The sequence below is a fragment of the Telmatherina bonti genome (genome assembly GCF_933228915.1).
Source record: "Telmatherina bonti genome assembly, chromosome: 23".
In the NCBI taxonomy this organism is placed as follows: domain Eukaryota; kingdom Metazoa; phylum Chordata; class Actinopteri; order Atheriniformes; family Telmatherinidae; genus Telmatherina; species Telmatherina bonti.
Window position 1 is genome coordinate 24,590,027 of NC_136632.1, and position 19,232 is coordinate 24,609,258.

The window sequence follows — 19,232 nt, forward strand, 5'->3', positions numbered from 1 at the left end:
ACTTTATTCTTCTTATTAAAAATTAGGTTAATATTTCTAATTAGGTGTGTTGAAGTTTCACTGTAATAAATCATATTTATATTGTTTATACTGAACTTTCTGGATATCTGCAGAATTACTGATGTTTTTGGGAGGTAGAACTAAAGTTCTCTCAATCTAAAGAATCATTTTATTAAATACAAACACAATCCAGATGTTAAATATGTTGTTTAAATGATCCCAAAATGATGACATAAATGATTCAACTATAAACATTTGGAAGAACATGCTCTGGAAATCACATGTGATATAAATTCAGCAGCTTTACACAAGTATATCATATTTAATAAGATTTTATTTATATTTTTCTGTCATTTTTTTGCGTATTTGCAAATGTGTGTTCAAATGCAAACACAAATATCTAGAAATTATTAACACTTTCATCTGAATAAATTACAAAAATGCACATGAATATTTCACACATAAATTTATCTTCACCTCATGAATCAAACAGTTTCATGTTTGAAACAAGTTTCTACACATACAAATCTTAAAATACACGAATACAAAGCGGCGAGTACGCACTGAGAAACTGCCTTCACGCACACCATCAGTTCACACGCCATCAAGCGGTTTTGAGAAGTCTTCAATGAGTCCAGGAGCCTCACATCTTCAGACCTACACGGTGCGTTAAAGTGCTGCTGGAAAGCTGGGTCATCTGGGTTTCCATGGGATTCTCTTCTCAGATTGTTTTAAAGCAAGAAAGACACAGGCTGAATAGTTCACCCTTCATGCAAGCAAGAAAGAACTACAGAAAAAGCAGGAAAGAAAAACAAGCAGAACAGGGAAAAAGCATGAAAGACGAGAAGATCTCTCCTTCTTCCAATCAGAATCTCCGTCTCTCTCGTTTGTCTTTCTCTCTCTAGTCTGTCTTCATACCTGCCTGTCATGAAGGACGAACTATTCAGCCTGTGTCTTTCTTACTTTGAAACAGTAAAGTAATCTGATGAATCTGTAAAGAGAATCTGATGAAAACCCAGATGACCCAGCTTTCCACCAGCACCTAAACGCACCGTGTACGTATGAAGGTATGAAGCTCCTGGACTTGTTGAAGGCGTCTCAAAACCCCTTCATGACTTGTAAACTGATCCTGTGTGTGAATGCAGGTCGTCTGTGTGTACTAGGCGATTTGTGTACACGTATTTAACGATTTGTATGTGTCTAACCTTTGTCAAACCAGAACTATCTGATGTATGAAGCTGAAGACAACGTTTTGAGTGTAAAATATTGTAAATGTGGACATTTTTTGCAAGTTATCAGTTATATATCATATGAAAGCGTGTTGGATGAATCCTCTGGTCTGCATTTTTCTTCTTTCTTCATAGAAATCTGCTAAATATATTTTCTTTTCAGGAGTCTTTGTATCTTCAGACCTCTTCGGCAGGAAACGGGGTATCTCAGATGGTGCTGGTTTGTTTGGTGTCCATCTTACTTTTGTACTGCCGTAGATGTGCTGGCGTGATGGATTTCTTGAAACGCCTCCATGCTGAAGGCTTCTCTGGTCTGGATTTCCTTCTTTCTTCATAGAAATCTTCTGCAAAATAAATGTTCTTCTCAGGAGTCTCTGTTTCTTCAGAGACCTCTTCTAAACAGTTATCTGGAAGATCTTTGGCAGGAGACAGGGTCTCTGAGATGATGCTGGACTTTTGGGTGTCCGTCTTACTTTTGTACTGCCGTAGATGGGCTGGCGTGATGGATTTCTTGAAACGCCTCCATGCTGAAGGCTTCTCTGGTCTGGATTTCCTTCTTTCTTCATAAAAATCTTCAGCAAAATAAATCTTTGGTGGGAGATATTCTGGTTCCTGGTCAGGTTCAGGTTGGCTGTGTGAAACTTGGTCTTCTAGTGATTCAGAGATCTCTAATGTTTCTGAGACCATTCCTATCTGGTCCTCTCCAGACACTTTAAAGAGAGCATCTGGTTCTGGCTCAACAATCAGTTGACCCAAGTTTTCTGTAAAAGACCAGTTTTCTGAGGGAACGCTTTCCTGCAGGACAGGAAGTTCCAGAATTACCTCAAGTTGGTTGACTTTAGGTAGATCTAGTTTTATATCTGCCTCATTTTCACTCGGCTGTTTCTTCATAGCAGCTTCTTTTACTGCAGTTTCAGAAACGAACTCAGAGAGTCTCTCAGGTTCTGACTCTTCACTTTGTGAAGAGCTGTTCTCTGAAACAAACAAGTTCTCCAGAAGGTCATTGCTGCCTTCTATTAGCTCCTGGACATTGTTTTCCACGCTGGACTTGGGTCTCTTCTTATTTCTGCGCCGTCGTTTCTTTGATGTTTCTTTAGCTGGCGTTTCTGAGACCTCCTTCGGTTCTGGAACCCATTTCAGTTCTTTGTCGTGTTCCAACTCAGTGAAACATTCTGATTCTGTATCTCCACCTTGTGATAAATGATTCTCTGAAACAAGCAAGTTGTCAGAAAAGCTGTGCTTACCTTGGGCAATCTCTCGGATTCCCTCAGCCATGTTTAGCACAGTGGATTCGGGTGTTTCAGAAACTTCCTTTGGTTCTGAGACCAATTCTATTTCACTGTCGTCCACTGACTCAGAGAGTCTCTCAGGTTCTGTCTCTTCACTTTGTGAAGAGCTGTTCTCTGAAACGAACAAGTTCTCCAGAAGGTCGTCGCTGCCTTCTATGAGCTCCTGGACGTTGTTTTCCACGCTGGACTGGGGTCTCTTCTTATTTCTGCGCCGTCGTTTCTTTGCTGTTTCTTGAGCTGGCGTTTCTGAGACCTCCTTCGGTTCTGGAACCGATTCTCTTTCATTCTTTTCAGCTGGACTTTCTGGTTGTATCTCTCCAAATGAGGAAATGTTTTCTGAAATGAACACGTTATCAGAAAACGTGTCCTTAACTTTTACAAGCTCTGGGATTACTTCAGGTGTCTTGTTCTCTGAAATGGATTCTGGGCGCTTCTTATTTCTGCGCCGTCGTCTCTTTGAGGTTTCTTTAACTGGCGTTTCTGAAACCTCCTTTGGTTCTGGAAGTGATTCTATTTCATTTCCGTCCACTAATTCAGAAAAACTTTCTGGTACAGACTCTCCTGAACCAAGTTGCTCAAAGAAGAGATCCACTCTTTGTAAAATCTCCTGAATGAATTTAGGGTCGTAGTTTGTTACAGTGGATTCTGCTTTCTTCGTATTTTTCTGCCGTCGTCTCTTTGATGTAATTTCTGCTACTGTCATTTCAGACAAGTTTCGTTCTTGGACTGATAGAGTTTCATTTTCGCGCACTAATTCAGAAAGCCGTTCGGGTACGGACTCTCCAAGTGATGAAAAACCACTTTCTGAACCAAGTTCATCAAAAAGAAGTTCCACAGCGTCCAAAATTTCTTGACAACCTTTAGGGTCGTCGTTTTCCACGTTGGATTGTGGCCGCTTCTTATTTTTACGCCGTCGTTTCTTTGATGTTTCTTTAACTGGCGTCTCTGAGACGTCCTTTGGTTCTGGAATCGATTCTCTTTCATTTTTGTCCATTAATTCAGTCAGACTTTCTGGTTCTGTCTCCATAGGTGATGAAATGTTTGAAAGCGTGTCCTTAAGTTCTTGGATTACTTCAGATGTCTTGTTTTCTGAAGAGGATTCTAGGCGCTTCTTATTTCTGCGCCGTTGTTTCTTTGTTGTTCCTTTAACTGGCGTTTCAGAGACCTCAGTTGGCTCTGGGATCGATGTTGTTTCATGGTCTTGTTCCAGTTCAGAGAGACTTTCAGGTTTGGATTCTCCACTTTGCAACAAAGACTTGTCTGAAACAAACAAGTTGTCACAACACGTTTCTCTTCCTTCCTTAAGTTCTTGGATTACTTCAGAAACGTTGTTTGCCAAAGTGGATTCTAGTCTCTTCTTATTTCTACGACGTTTTTTCTTCGATGTAACTTCTTCCCACGGCCCGTCAGAGACATTGCCGTCAAAGACATCACCGTCAAGAAGTGTGACTATTCTCGCAAAGTCCTGGGATTGCCAGCTTGTAAGCGAGGTGCTTTCTGGCTCAGGAGTTGCGGTTTGCAGCTCGATGGAGGAAACGTCACTCCTCTCCTCGTTGCTGCTTTGGGAAGGGTCGATAACAATCCCTTCACAGAAATCATCCATGATTTCTTCGATTATGTTGCTTCCAAGTTTACCTGAACAGGTTTCAACTTGACTCATTTTGCTGGTTTCACGCCGTTGTTTCTTCGATGTTCCTTTAACTGGCGTTTCAGAGACCTCAGTTGGCTCTGGGATCGATGTTGTTTCATGGTCCAGTTCAGAGAGACTTTCAGGTTCTGATTCTCCACTTTGTAACACAGAGTTTTCTGAAACAAACAAGTTGTCACAACACGTTTCTCTTCCTTCCATAAGTTCTTGGATTACTTCAGGAATGTTGTTTGCCAAAGTGGATTCTAGTCTCTTCTTATTTCTGCGACGTTTTTTCCTCGATGTAACTTCTTCCCACGGTCCGTCAGAGACATCGCCGTCAAGAAGTGCATCTAAGCTCGCAAAGTCCTGGGACTCCCAGCTTGTAATCGAGGTGCTTTTTGGCTCAGGAGTTGCAGTTTGCAGCTCGATGGAGGAAACGTCGCTCCTCTCCTCGTTGTTGCTTTGGTAAGGGTAGATAACAATCCCTTCACAGAAATCATCCATGATTTCTTCTTCTACGATGTCACTCCAAAGTTTACCTGAAGAGGTTTCGATTTGACTCATTTTGCTAGTTGTTCTTTCAGTGTTGGTCAAAATTCGCTAAAAAACTGGATGTTCGTATCACAATGTGAAAATAATTCTCTTGCTGAAATGCTCTCGATGTGTTCGCAATAAACTCAACGTGAACTCAGATCCGGAGATAAGAACGGAATGAAAGGCAAACTTTCAGTTCCGGCTTTTATAATATCCTACGATGTCATATGATGTCATTAAGACACCTTTGCCTTGATGTTTAAGCCCCTCCCACACAAAGAATAGAATGTGCTCGGATTACCATAGCAACCAGTTACACAGCTGGTGCTTCTTTCTGACAGACTCTGTAATAATCATTGTGTTTTCTTTTACAGCATGCTTATTCATTGTCTTCTGTTCAGGAATTGTGCACCTTTTTAAATTTTTTTTTTCTTTCTAGAGCTTCGATTTTTAAATGTGGTACTTGGAGACACTTCCATGTACATTCACAAACTTAAAAAAAAAAGAAAACAATAAATTACAAAGATAAAAAAAAAAAAGTATTTAATCGCAGTTTGGATTTCTTTTTTGTGTGTCTTGTCCAGCATTTTAACAAGCAGAATGATGGTCTGGGTTCTGTGTCCTGCAGAGCAAATTTACTTTGCCAAGGGGAGCTTTATAAATATAATGATCAGAGAAGAGTGATCATGCCAACGTGACCCTGCCCACCCATAGGTAAAAGGCAGGCCAGGAGAAACCGGCAGTCACCCCCAAGCACAGACCCCAACCTCACCACTCCAGAGCCAGCCATGCACCCACCCAGGAGTTGGCGAAGGAGGGCCTTAGTCAGAGACCCCCACAGTCAGGGGGAACAGGCCCCAGGAGGCCCAGGCCGGCAGGGGTTGGCCCCACCGGGCACCGGCCACCCAGGTCAGATAGAGCGTGGGCGCCAGGACCCTAAGAACCCGAAAGGAGCCCCCCGCCCCCACAGGTAGAGGGCGCAGCCCACACCAATGGAGGGCCAGGATCCCCAGACTGCCACCTAGTGGCAGCATGGCCACAACCCAGTGCACCAGCTGCGCTCCCTGTATTCAGATTATCCGTCGAACGCTCCGTCCATTTTTCATATGCGGTCTATGGGGGAAATCCTGCTGCATTGCTCTCCCGACAGTCTGGATTGGCCTCGACTTTAACTCCATCATAAGAGGATGTGAGACAAACGTTCAAAAAACACATCCAATCTCGACCCAATGGTTGACCCGATATACTTCTGACCACAAAAAGGAAAATAACCCAAGCCCAGAAGCAGTGTTACAGCTTTAAGGGTTTGTCAACCTTTCTGCTCAAAATCTCCAAAGATGCTTCTTTGGTTGCTGGATTAGGTAAGAATCACCAATCATATTACTTCACCCCTAGTATGGCCGGATCTCTTCTAACTTTAACTGGAATATTGTTTTGTACATAAAAGGCTACTCCCCCTCCATGTAAAGATTACATCCGTCTATGTTCAAATGAGTGTACATTTAAATTTAAAACTCACAGAACAGTGTGGAAAAAATACTGCAAGCAAGGAAAGATAAACCTTGTGGAATAGGCAAAATTGAGGTTAAACTTTTAAAGATGGTGGCATGTTGTCATGTTTTAGGAACTATTATCAAAACCTTTATAATCCCTAATACACATAGTGTAGATAAAGAGACATTAATAAAATATTTAGATAACTTAAAGTTCAAGTGATGGACACTGAAAATGGCAGCCTGATCAAACACACCTCCTTTACAGAAATCATAAAAAGTAAAAGGGAAAATTAGGTCAAATCCCTGCAGAAGATGGTTATATCTATGTATTTTATTAAGTGTATGTTGTAGGTGGCGTGGCCAGAGTAGTTAACCGATGGCAGTAGGCAGAGGTCCTCCAACAAAATGAGCATTTATTAAACAATGGCGCATGTTGTAACCAAAACAACTACTAAATCACAAAGGAAGAATAATATAAGTCAACAATTATCTTTACTGACCAAACATACCTGCAATTGAAACCGGCCTTAAATACCCTCGCAGCCTAAACCCAAAATGGCCATCCCCGGCACCTATCATTTTCCTGGTAAGCACACTAAACAGACATAAAATCATTCTTCCTCAGTAACCCTAGATAACCCTCCAAACAGTTTCCCCATCCACTAACACCAGGCACAATACATATCCAAAAAAACAGAATTATTAAATAATTTCTCAACACAATAGAACTCTTACCTCTCCTCATACTTGGTTCAATCCTCCCTTCATCACTTGGGTAAGACCCTAAAAAGAGCCTAAAAATCAGGAAAAGCAGCAGTGACAAATGGTGATGCCTACCCACTTTGTCACAGTGTACAATGACGTGCTCCAGAGAGGAAAATGGACAGACACCTGAAAAAATACAATCATAACAACTATAATAAAAGAGGGGAAAGAGCCAAAACAATGCTCATTATATAGACCAAACTCTCTCTGGAATACTGATCAAATATTTACAAGTATAAATTGGCTTTAGGATCTTACCTCATATTATAAACCTATCAAACTGGATTAGTTATTAATTAGATTTCTTAGTGATAATGTATGCCGTATGCTTACTATTACTGCTTACACTATACAAACTAAACACATGCTGGTGTTTACGTTGGATGCTGCAAAGGTGTGCGACCGAGTGTCGTGGCCTTTTCTGTTTGCACTCTGGAAAAAATTGTCTTTCATAAGAAAATCATCCATCTGATTGTGGGAATGTGTCAAGAATGAAATGCCAGAGACCGAATGGCTTTTCCAGATAAAACAAGGGGTAAAACAGGGTGACCGCTCTCCCTCCAGATCTTCGCCGTCAGCATTGAGCCTCTGGCTGAGTGCATAAGGACTAACATAAGTATCCATATTACTAAATTCTTATTCAGTGGTACATTTTTTTCGGCATAAGAACTCAGCAGAAATCTGGCACGGTGTTGGAATACTTTTAAGCCCTGAGAATGGTTCGAGGATCATATAAATGGGTAACTCTATGTCAGCTTGATCCATGCCACACGGAAATCTGTTCCAGCCTTACTTTCTTGGCCGGTTGCGAGTGCTTTTCAAGTGATTAACCTGCATAACTTCTCTGTTTGAGGAAAATCGTGCACAGAGAAATTCCACTTCAGATGAAACCTAGGATGCATACAGTAAGTCCAATCTGGAAGATCCAACATTCAGTTTCAGGACCTTCCTGTAGAATAAACCTCTCTGTAACTAAGAGTCTAATTTAACTCTTCCATTTCACACACCTTAGCTCTTGTATTGTATTAAACTTATACTTCTTGTCTGCAGGTTATAAAATATATAGTTTAACTGGAATAAATAAGCTGTGCTCATAAGTAGGGCAAACAGCAACTGTTTGCAGTCTGAAAACTGCAATGAGGAACACAAACTGCAGAGTTAGACTGTCCCAGCTATGCAACAAAGCTGCAACCTATTTTATCAGACCTCAGATAGAAAAACCTAATCAAATGAAATAAATTTCACTACAATATAATATTGCTGCAGCAAGCGCAGTCAGGACACCTGTGTGATTGACCCGTCCCCCAAAAGTGTCCAGACAGCAAATAGTAAACAACACACAGCAAGAAACATGGGACAGCAGCTACATTCCAGCTCAGGTTAGAGGACCGTGTTGTTCCTAGCTATCACTAACACATTTTTCCTGAACACTCCAGGGAAACATTTAAAGATATTATAAAATAATGTTGGATTTATTTATAGTTTGACAAAAATGAAAGTGGAGATACAATTTGTTTGGTTGCTTGATTTAATGGATACTGAATGGAGTAAAAAGTGGTATAAAGGAGCTACGCAGTGACAAAATAACCCTCAATGGGAAAAAAGTTGCAAGAAAACTGAGATTATTGTTTAATTATCGAATCGTACATGAGATGAAACGCGCCTACTGGGTCAAGCCTCGGCTGTAGAGAGGTTTGAACAGCAGCTTTTCAGTGTGGAGTTTGCATGTTCTCCTTGTGTATGTGTGGGTTCTCTCCAGGTTCTTAAGCTTCATCCTCGTCCAAAGACACACAGGTTAGGTTAATGGTTCACTAACTCTCCCTAGGAGGGAGTGGTCGTTTGTCTCTCTGTGTTGGTTCTGCAATGCTAACTGGGATAGGCTCCAGCTTCCCTCCAACCCTGAAGTAGAAAAGCTGTGTAGAAAATAAAAGCTTTACCATGTGGCTGTTGGTGCACGAATGGTTCACGCCTACAGCTGAGAGGTTGCAGGACTGTTGTGATTAAAACAAAGATGAACGGGTAAAAGCATCACTTCGCCAAATGCTAACTATTATTTTTTTCTCCTCAGCGTACGATTGGCTACTTGGGAAGATGATTGATGTCAACCAGAGACTGTGTTCAACAGAAATGTGATCAAGGAGCTCTTCCTCCTCCATTACAAGGACCTGCTGCACCGGCTGCAACACACACTGCAGGTCTGTGTGAGTACACAACGTTCACCACGATGTGCAGCTCTGCAAACCCACCGTGCACGTACGCTTTCTAAGAAACATGAATGCAACACCCCACACTGACGCTGTGCTCCTTGAGTTCAGGTATTATCCTCCACATTTTCCAAATATTTTTAAAAAATCAAGCAGATGACGAGGAAAATTAAAACGGTAAAACACACAACTTGCCTTTTTTTTATTTCTTTAAAATCGAGAAAAATGACTTTTTTTCCTGAGTCCAAAAAAATAACAAAAAAATATGTTTTGTCTTCAAGAAGCGAAACAAATGATCCCTGAGAGGCGTGAGAGAATTTACCTTTATCTTCAGGTGGATCATTGAGCTGGCAGGATACCACATCCTGATAAACTTTACCAGGACTCTTCATCACAGCTTCATCATCACCAGGATAAAAATCCTCATCACAAACTGTCTCAATGTGATCACCAGCCTCATCATCAGCATTATCTGTTACCTCAACCATCATCATGAATGCTACTTGATTAAATTAGATTTTAGCTGTTCAATAGCTGTTTAGAACTTTAATGAAATACTATATAGTAGTTTATGGCAAGTATTTCAGCAGAATGATTTTAGTATTTAAGAACTAAGCAGAAAGATAAAACCTTGAAAAATGAGCCAAGATGAAAATCATAAAAAGCTTATGAAAAGGTCTTCAATCTTTTCACCCCAAATATTTAATATTTTTATCAATGTACTTTTGTTTACAGGATGTTACTTTTGAGAGAATATAGTTTTCAGTGAAGAAGGCAGGTCTTTGTAGCTTAAACCTTAAATATATTAAATGATAAAAAAGTATGAATGACTATATTTATCATAGATTTGTCACATTTTTAGTGACAAAGAATATTTTTGTTTTTTTCTTGACTGCTGCTGTGTTGGACCTGAAGAAAACATCAGGAGAATGGACATTTGTCTCCCTCTGCTGGTCAAAACATGTTGTTACACCTAATGACTCAAAAGAAGGAAAGGACTACTTTATGAGGTCCCCCTTCTAGTTTCAGGTTAGACCCCCCCTTTTATCCATCAGTAATGCCTTATTTTTATGTGATCGATTGAAAAACATGTTTTAAAAATTCCTCAGAGATTTTGCTCCATAATGACGTGAAGCATCACACCACGATGAGAATTTCCCGTTCCACCACATCGCGAGGCTGCTCTGTCATATAAGGATCATGTGACTGTAGAGGCCGTTGGAGGACAGTGAACTCATCGTCATGGTGGAGATGATGTGAGCTTTGTGACATGGTGCATCATCCTGCTGGAAGTTTCCATCAGAAGATGCTACACTGTGCTCATAAAGGGAAGGACATGGTCAGCAGCAGGACTCAGGTAGGCTGTGCTGGTTAAACCAGGTCATGTTGGTACTATGGAGACCAAAGTGGGACAATAAACCCTCTGCCTACAAGGACAATCTGGAAGAGTTTTCTGCTAAAATGCTGAACTCTTGTGTGACAATGTGACTCACATGAAGAAGGTGAAGGAATGAATCTCCAGCTTGGCTTGTTGTGCTGCTCACAGCTGCAGCTTGTTGAACATGACGACGGCGCAGCGCTGGAGATGCTTTCACTAAAAGCACGTAAACCTGAGGAGCAGATTGAACATTCACTACTTACACACTGCAGCTTGCAGGATTTCCAAAATGGAAAAAGGTTTTTGCTCATCAGCAACGTGAAGACGAGTGTCCAGACTGAACAGCTTTTGTGATTAGAAATCCTTTTCCTCTGAGCTGGACCTGCAGACCACATCTGTCTGCAGCACTTTCAGACCATCTGTAGCACACCTCGGTCCTTTGGCAGAGGTGGTGGACTTGCTTTTCTCTGGTCAGAAATTCCCCTCTGCTTTTCTACTTCAGCTCATTTCTCCTTTACAGGGTGCTGTGATCCATCAGTCACAACAATTAAGCAAAGATATTTTACAAGACTTTGTGGCTGGCTTTGCTCTTAATGCTGTGCAGTTTTTCATTTGTGGAGATTTTAAATTTCCCCTTCGTTCTGACTGTTAACACTTGGTCAACAACTTTTTACTAGTTATTGACATATTCATCCGTTTCTGGTGAAACAGGACGTGCATTAGACTTTCCAACATGTGTCCCATGGCTGAAATGTTAATGATCTGGGACAGAAGTATTTCAGACCATCTGCCTGAATGTTTTACACACCAGTCACTAAACTGACTGAACAAGATGTATCAACACTGACACACTCGACAGCTGCTGGCCAGTTTTCACATCTTTCTGGGCTGCCAACCACAACTTTTCAGCTTTTTCAAACATAACACAATTAATACATGCATTTCCCCGTTTAACATCAATGACAGCTTGGAGTCTTTTGTGGTAGTTGTGGAGTAAGGTCTTTATTTCCTCTGATGGTGAAGCTGCATTCTTCTCGGCAAACGGCCTCCAGTTCCTGTAACATCTTAGGCTGCCTTATATGAACTCCATGCTTGAGATCTCCCCACGTTGGCTCAGTGATGTGGAGGTCAGGAGACTGGGAGGGAACCTTCACTTTATTCTGCTGTAGGTCGGCTTTATGTTTTAGATCTTTATCATGTTGGAATATCCAAACATGTCCCATGTGGGACAAATGCACAAACATTAATATTTCACACCTAAATTTACCTTTGCCTCATAAATCAAACAGTTTTGTGTTCAACTAAACTTTCTATGCATACAAATTGTTAAATGCATGTACGAGCAGGCGAGTACGTGCTGAGAAACTGCGTTCACACACACCATCAGTTTTCACACCATCGAGGAGCCTCACAGCTTCAGACCTACACGGTGCGTTAAAGTGCTGGTGGCAAGCTGGGTCATCTGGATTTTCATTGGATTGTAGGCTTTTCTCTGATTGTTTTAAAATCAGAAAGCCAATGAAACATGTGTACAACCAAGGTTACCCTTCACGCAAGCAAGAAACATCTTCAGAAAAAGGAAAGTAAAGCAGAAAAGAGCAAAAGTATGAAAGATGAGAGAGATCTCTCCGTCATTAAAACAGAATCTCTGTCTACCTTAATTATCGCTCTCTCTCTCTCTCTGGTCTGGCTTCATGTCCGTCTACGTGGTTTTCAAATGGCGGTACTTGGAGAGATTATTACTTAATTAATTATAAGAGATGAATGTATTTAATCCCAGTTCCATTTCAAATACCACTCACACAGATGCATACTTCAGTGGTCAGCTGACAGTGTTGCTAAATGATCAACTTTGGCGTTATATTTAGAGATTTCTCTTTGGTTTGTCGCTGATCGTTGCAGTGTGCAGAAGCGGGTTATTCTGCTTTCTTTTAAGGATGTGTGTGTTTACTTCTTTCATACACAGCAGTAACCAGTCCTGCAGGAACTCCTTCCTGGCAGAAGACCTGAATCCAGTTCCTTTAGCTCTCAAACAGATTAAACTTGTCTTGGAATTTGTTCTAGAAAAGACGACATAACATAAAATGTAGGCATCTGAACCATTATCTCACCCTTCTTGTTGTTGAAATCTACATTCTTCTTCTGCGCTCCTCCTCAGCAAGTCAGCAGAGCAAAGACGCTGTCATCAAGATGAATGGAACCACTGTAACCGTAAGGAGGACCATTTATTAGACAACTACACAATCAGGAAAGGCTCATGACAAATAATTCATTTGTTTTGACCCTCTGTTGTGATCATGTGACAATTTTTTAATTCACAAGTTGATTCTAAAACAATATTTTGAATCAGTTGATCACAGTTTGATATGCATCTCATTTCTTCTTCCAGACAAAGTTTTATATAAATGTTGATTTTTACTTTTCCTTGTTTAAACTATGATTGGTAGGCCAATTCTACCACAGTATAAGTATTTTATTCTGAGTTTCTGTACAACCAAGATTTCTGTGATTTTAACCTGCCACATAGGGAAAACAGTGCAGCAGAAACTCCTGAAGGGGTATTAGCCTGGAAAAGTGGCTCCAACTCATCATTCTGGCTTATTCATCAAAAAGATTTCCTACAAGGAAATCTGCCTGCAACAACAACAACAACAAAAAAAAAACACTATATGAGAGCAAATTGATGAAAAAAGTTAGTGCTGTTGGTAAACCTAACAGTGGATAAAGTAAGATGGTATAAAGACATTAGAATGCAAAGAAAAGAAAAGTGGGCATATAATAAAACATCTGCAAATAAAACAGGAAATAAAAAAAAGAAATAAAACATGAATGAATGTGACAGGCTCTTGTATCCTTGTGTACAGGATGCATATGGATCCAATCATTTGCTGCTATCACTCTGGGAAATCCAGTTACTGCAGAAGGGTTTGGTCTCATTTAATGACTGCAGAGTTTGTGGAAACCTAATAACTGTGTCCATCCAGCAAGACATGTAGGACTTGGAAGATCCCAGTTGTGACAGCTACCATATGCTGGAATGACCCAAATGCAAAACTTATAGACTTATAGGCAGCTTTGTGTCGTTGCAGGTATTGTGTGACTCCTTGTGGCTCCAAATGGATCCTGAGTTCCTCCAAAATGGCAGTGCTGGATGATTGTTTCCTCCTTCATACCTAAAATACTCTCACAAGTGAAAAACACGTTCTTTGTGTCTCCTTGCTTTGTTTTGATGTCTGGATAGTTTCACATGTTTCCTTCAAAAGCCGGGTTTCAAACCTCTTGGAGTCTTTTTTTCTTTTTTTCTTTTTTCTTTTTTCATATATATATATATATATATATATATATATATATATATATATATATATATATATATATATATATATATATATATATATATATATATATATATAAAAAATATGCTTAAGTATTAAAACTATTGTATGTTGGCTTCAAACAGCAAGTTTCTCTCATTCACTTGTCAAAAGTCAGTTGATTGAGGTGTTGCTATGGTAACGCCCGTAACGCCTGTCATTGGTATCCATACTGTATAGATCCCCCAAATTTTTACTGAAGTAATCTTATGAAGTATTTGTACTGCGTTACTCCACACAGTAGTTCTGCAATGTAGGAATCATAGAATTGTACTGTAATGATCATGGTCGTATCAAACCATTGTTGAGTAAACTGTAAATGTGAACAGAAGCTTAAAATGATGAAGAGGTAGAGTTTCAAAGATGTATTTCTCTCTTGAAGACTTTTTGGGATAAATATTGCCGTGTTAAAGCAAGGCAACATCATGCAGTGTGTAGCATGGTACAAAAGGGATGTCCTCCACTACTATTTAATTTTTAGACTCTTTTATTTGTATCTGCAAAGTGCAACAAAAACATGTTTTAACTCCAGTTTTGCCACACGCAACTGCTTTGCGCTTATGTGTTCTCATTCACTTAACACCGCGATCGGTTACTAAGCAACCAGGCTTGCTACTAACCAGTGGCGGCCGGCCAATAGAGGGCGCTGGGGCGCCGCCCCCCCCTGATAAAATGGGGAGAATGTAAAATTTATTTTTCATAATATCTTCATTTTATGTTCATAAATGTTGGTTTTACCCACTAGTATATGCTTACATGCAATATAAAATGTATCAGCTACATTTGCCACCTGCTGACGTTCATTTGATAATGAATTTACACAGACGTTACTGTCGTGGGGCTCTGGTCTGACTGCCCTAGCAGTGCACCCACATAGCCAATCATGTAGTGTAACTAGGACAAATTAATAAATATATGACCAATCAGTGTCGCTGAAACTTCTCGTCTTGGGGCGATAAAAATATTGCCCCTCAGCAGGAAATGCCGCGATATTTAAGATGTAAAAAAAAAAGAAAAAACGAGAGCGACAGAGAGAGGGAACGAGAGAGAAGCTTGTGTGGTGCGGTCAGTTTGCGGAGAGATGGCGAGTTTAACGAGCGAGGAGCAACTTCCACCAAATTCGGTGAGATCCTTATTTATTTCCCCCTTTGCAAGAAGGACAATGGAGGAGAAAATCTGTGTTAAGGAATTGGGACCCGACAAGCCCGACCTTAACATCAACCAGCAGACCAAGGAGAAAGGCAAAGTTTACAACCAGAGTTTTTGCAGGAGTTGGTTCGAGCGGAAGTCGTGGCTTACAGGCTGTGGACTCGCCAATGCACTTTTCTGTTTTCCCTGCATTCTTTTTAAAAGTGACAGATGTGATTTAACATGGACACAGTCAGGACAAACCGACTTGAAACTCCTCTCCAAACGCATCAAGAAGCATGAACGATCAAGAGTTCATATGAAAAACTGCATCAAGCTAGCTGTGCTAGGAAAGATTAGCATAGCAACGCAGTTGGACGACGGACACCGCATTGCGGTAAGAAAGCACAACGAAGAGGTTGATAAGAATCGTCATATTTTATCGAAACTCATAGACTGCATTAAGTTTTGTGGTGCTTTTGAACTTGCATTGCGGGGGCATGATGAAAGGGACACTTCTGAAAACCCTGGAATTTTCAGAGGTTTAGTTGACTTAATGGCGTCCATTGACCGGGACTTGAAGGACCATCTTGAAAATGCAACTGTTTTTAGAGGCACCTCAAAGACCGTGCAAAACGAGTTACTCGACTGTAAGCTGGCAGTTCTGAAAGAAAAAAATCATTGATGAAGTCAAAACAGCTGATTTTTTAGCCATCCAAGCTGATGAAACAACTGACATTTCCACACACTGTCAGTTAGTCCTGGTTCTAAGATACATTGACAGAAGCCACAATGTCCAGGAGCGTTTTTTTTTAGTTTATTAAGCTCTCCAATGCCAGCTCGGACACAATCGCCAGTGCCTTATTAGAAAGGCTGCGCATCATCCTTCCTGAGGGACAAGAAAAGAAGCTGATCGCCCAGGCCTATGATGGGGCTTCAGTGATGAGGGGGGCCACTGCAGGAGTTCAGCGAAAGATCCAGGGCATCTATGGAAACGCTTACTATGTTCACTGTTATGCCCACCAGTTAAACTTAGTAATGCAACAAGCAACATCTCACATTCCCCAGATCAGTCACTTTTTTCTGACATTGGGGGATTTCCTTCTTTTTTTTCCAAGTCAAGTAAGAGAACGTCAGTGCTTGATGAGGTGGTCGCGCATCGCCTTCCAAGTGTATCAGCAACACGTTGGAACTTCAAGAGTCGTGCTGTTAACACAGTGTATGAACACAAGGCTGATCTGGAGAGGTGTTTTGAGACCATCCGGAACAGACCTGAATTTGACAGTCTTACAAAGAGAGAGGCTGGCGGCTACATGAGAATGCTTCAGGATGATGATTTTTGTTTTTTCCTGGCCCTCTTTCACAAAATAATGCCACATGTGGACATGTGGTACAATCAGCTGCAGAAAAGAAACATAGATTCTGACTACATCTCAGGAATCATCCAGAGATTCATTGACAGCATGCAGGCTATCAGGTAAACTTCTGTGCACAGTGTTACCCAAATGTTAATTGTCTCTGAATAGACTCTATGTAGCTTAATGTTCAAATACAGTAACTCATCATTTAATACAGTCTTAGAGTTATATATTATATGTTAACCAGTTTTCAGAAATGATTTTTGAATCATATGTACTGTTTGTGTATTATCAGAGAGGTTGTTCCTTCCCTAGTTGTGGGTCAGGAGTCCAGTGGACCTGTACAGGAACCAGCCACAAAGAAATGGCGGACATTGGGAGAAGACCGGAAACACCGTTTGGCATTGGAGGTAAACACTTACTGCTGTCACCTGGTGGACAGAAGAATAACAATTTTTCACCACACTAGCTGTTTGAAATAGTGCTACTGACTGAAATATACATTGTCATGCGATGATATGAATACATAGATCAGGGGTCTCCAACTCCAGTCCTTGTGAGCTACTATCCTGCAGGCTTTAGTGTTACCCTGCTGTGACACACCTGACCCAAATCAATGTCTCATTAACAGGCAGGTGCAGAAGATGACAACAAGTTGTTGGAGAACCTCTTCATTTGAATAAAGTGTGTTGTACCTTGGAAAAACTAAAACTTGCAGGATAGTAGCTCATAAAAACTGGAGTTGTTCAGGAAAGGAAAGGAGAATTGCAATCTGAATAATTTTTTTCAACAAGTCTTCACAAACAAGTCATTTGATTCCGCTGGTTACTTGCTCTCAGTGTACATTCAATACAAAAAGTAAAAAAAAAATAATTAAAGTTATAAGATATAAATAAAAATAAGAAAAATGCATTTTAAAAAAGTATAAAGCTTATTGTTTAAAATGAAATGTCAAAACCTAGTTCTTACCTTTTTTAAATGACATATCATTTATTTTTATTTATTTATTTTATTTATTTATTTATTTAAATTAGGACAATGCATATTCATCAACACATCGGCAAAAAAAGCTAATTTACATCCGTAGTCCTAAGGCAGGAAAGGACAGATAACACGTAGTCCCAACACACGAAAACAAAAAAACAATACAGACATTACATCATAACAATAGACAACAATAGACAAATCTCACAGAGTTTAAGAGGCCCCAAGAAAAAAAAAATAACCTAGTGTGAGCATGCTTGGTTGGTTTTCAGCCAGTGTTTCAGAGCTGTTTTAAAGGCTGAATACGTGCCACAGTTCCTGACATGGGCTGGCAGTGTGTTCCAGGTTTGTGAGCCTCTGATTGACCCCACCATTTGACCAAATTTTGTCCTACGCCGCTGTACGTTACAGTCTCCTCTGGTCGAGGTATTTGGCCGATCACTAGGTTTTTTACCTATAAAATCCATTAAGGGAGGAGGAGCAAGTCCATTTACAACTTTAAAAATAAGGCAAGCATCCATAAAAATTTGATAACTTTCGAAATCCAAAATATTATACTTACTTAGAATGTTACAATAATGGTAGTGTAATGGCTTTTTGTCCAGAGTTTTCAGTGTTCTCTTAAAGAGGGACTTTAGTGGCTTCAAAATGGCCTCTGAAGTGTGAGACCAAGTGGTATAACAGTAGGTGATATGACTAAATATCATGGCGTGCATATAAGCCTTAGCTGATTCTGTGGTCAGAAAGGGTCTTATATGCTTGAAGTTTGACAGATTAAATTTAATCACATGCAATACTTTTTTCACATGTTGCTTAAAATTTAGATTAGAATCAAAAACTACTCCAAGATATTTAAATTGTTCCACCACATCCAGTCTCTCTCCATTGACTAACACAAATGGTTGTTCGGCCTCTGCTGGCTGCTGGGAAAAAAACATACAAACTGTTTTTTTTGTATTAAGATGTAGACAAGCGTCATGGAGCCAGTGAGATACTGGCACCATAGCACCAGAGAGTATTGCAGCGGCTTCACTTTTGGTTTTTGCATGAACATATAATACTGTGTCATCCGCATATAATTGGATTTTCACAGTTTTACATACATTGGGTAAGTTATTGACATATAAACTGAATAAGATTGGTCCTAGTATTGAGCCTTGTGGGACTCCAGCAGAACAAGGTAGAAAAGTAGATTGGAAATGTTCTATTTGTACAGCTTGTTGCCGGTCCGACAGATATGATTTAATCCAGCAGAGAGCACTGTTAGAAAAATTAAATTGTGTTAGTTTAGCAAGGAGCACATTGTGATTGATGGTGTCAAAAGCACGTTTCAAGTCAAGGAACACAGCGCCCACAAAGCCGCCCATGTCAAGTAGATGTTTTCAATTTTCTAGAAAATAAAAGGTGGCAGTCTCTGTGGAGTGATGTTTCCTAAAACCGAACTGCATTGGATGAAGAGATGTTTCACTATTGTTTAGATGTTGAGTTAGTTGTGCAGCAACCCATTTTTCTGCTATTTTTGAAATCACTGGTAATATACTTATTGGTCGATAGTTCTCAGATATTGTTTTGTCTCCAGATTTAAAAACTGGGGTGACCCTTGCAATCTTCCTATTCCTTGTTTAATAGATTGGTTTACTATATGTACAATTGGACTTGCAAGGGCTTCTTTATGAAGTTTTAAGAAATGTGTTGTCAGACCAAATGTATCTCTAGCTTTTGAACTTTTTAAAGACGCTATTGTTTTTATAACTTCAGGGACAGAGATTTCTTGTATATTAAATACAGGTTTAGTGGGATCTAAAGAAGTATTAGCGATTACAGGGCATTTAAGATTCTTTGTTAATTCTTCAACTGAGCAAATGA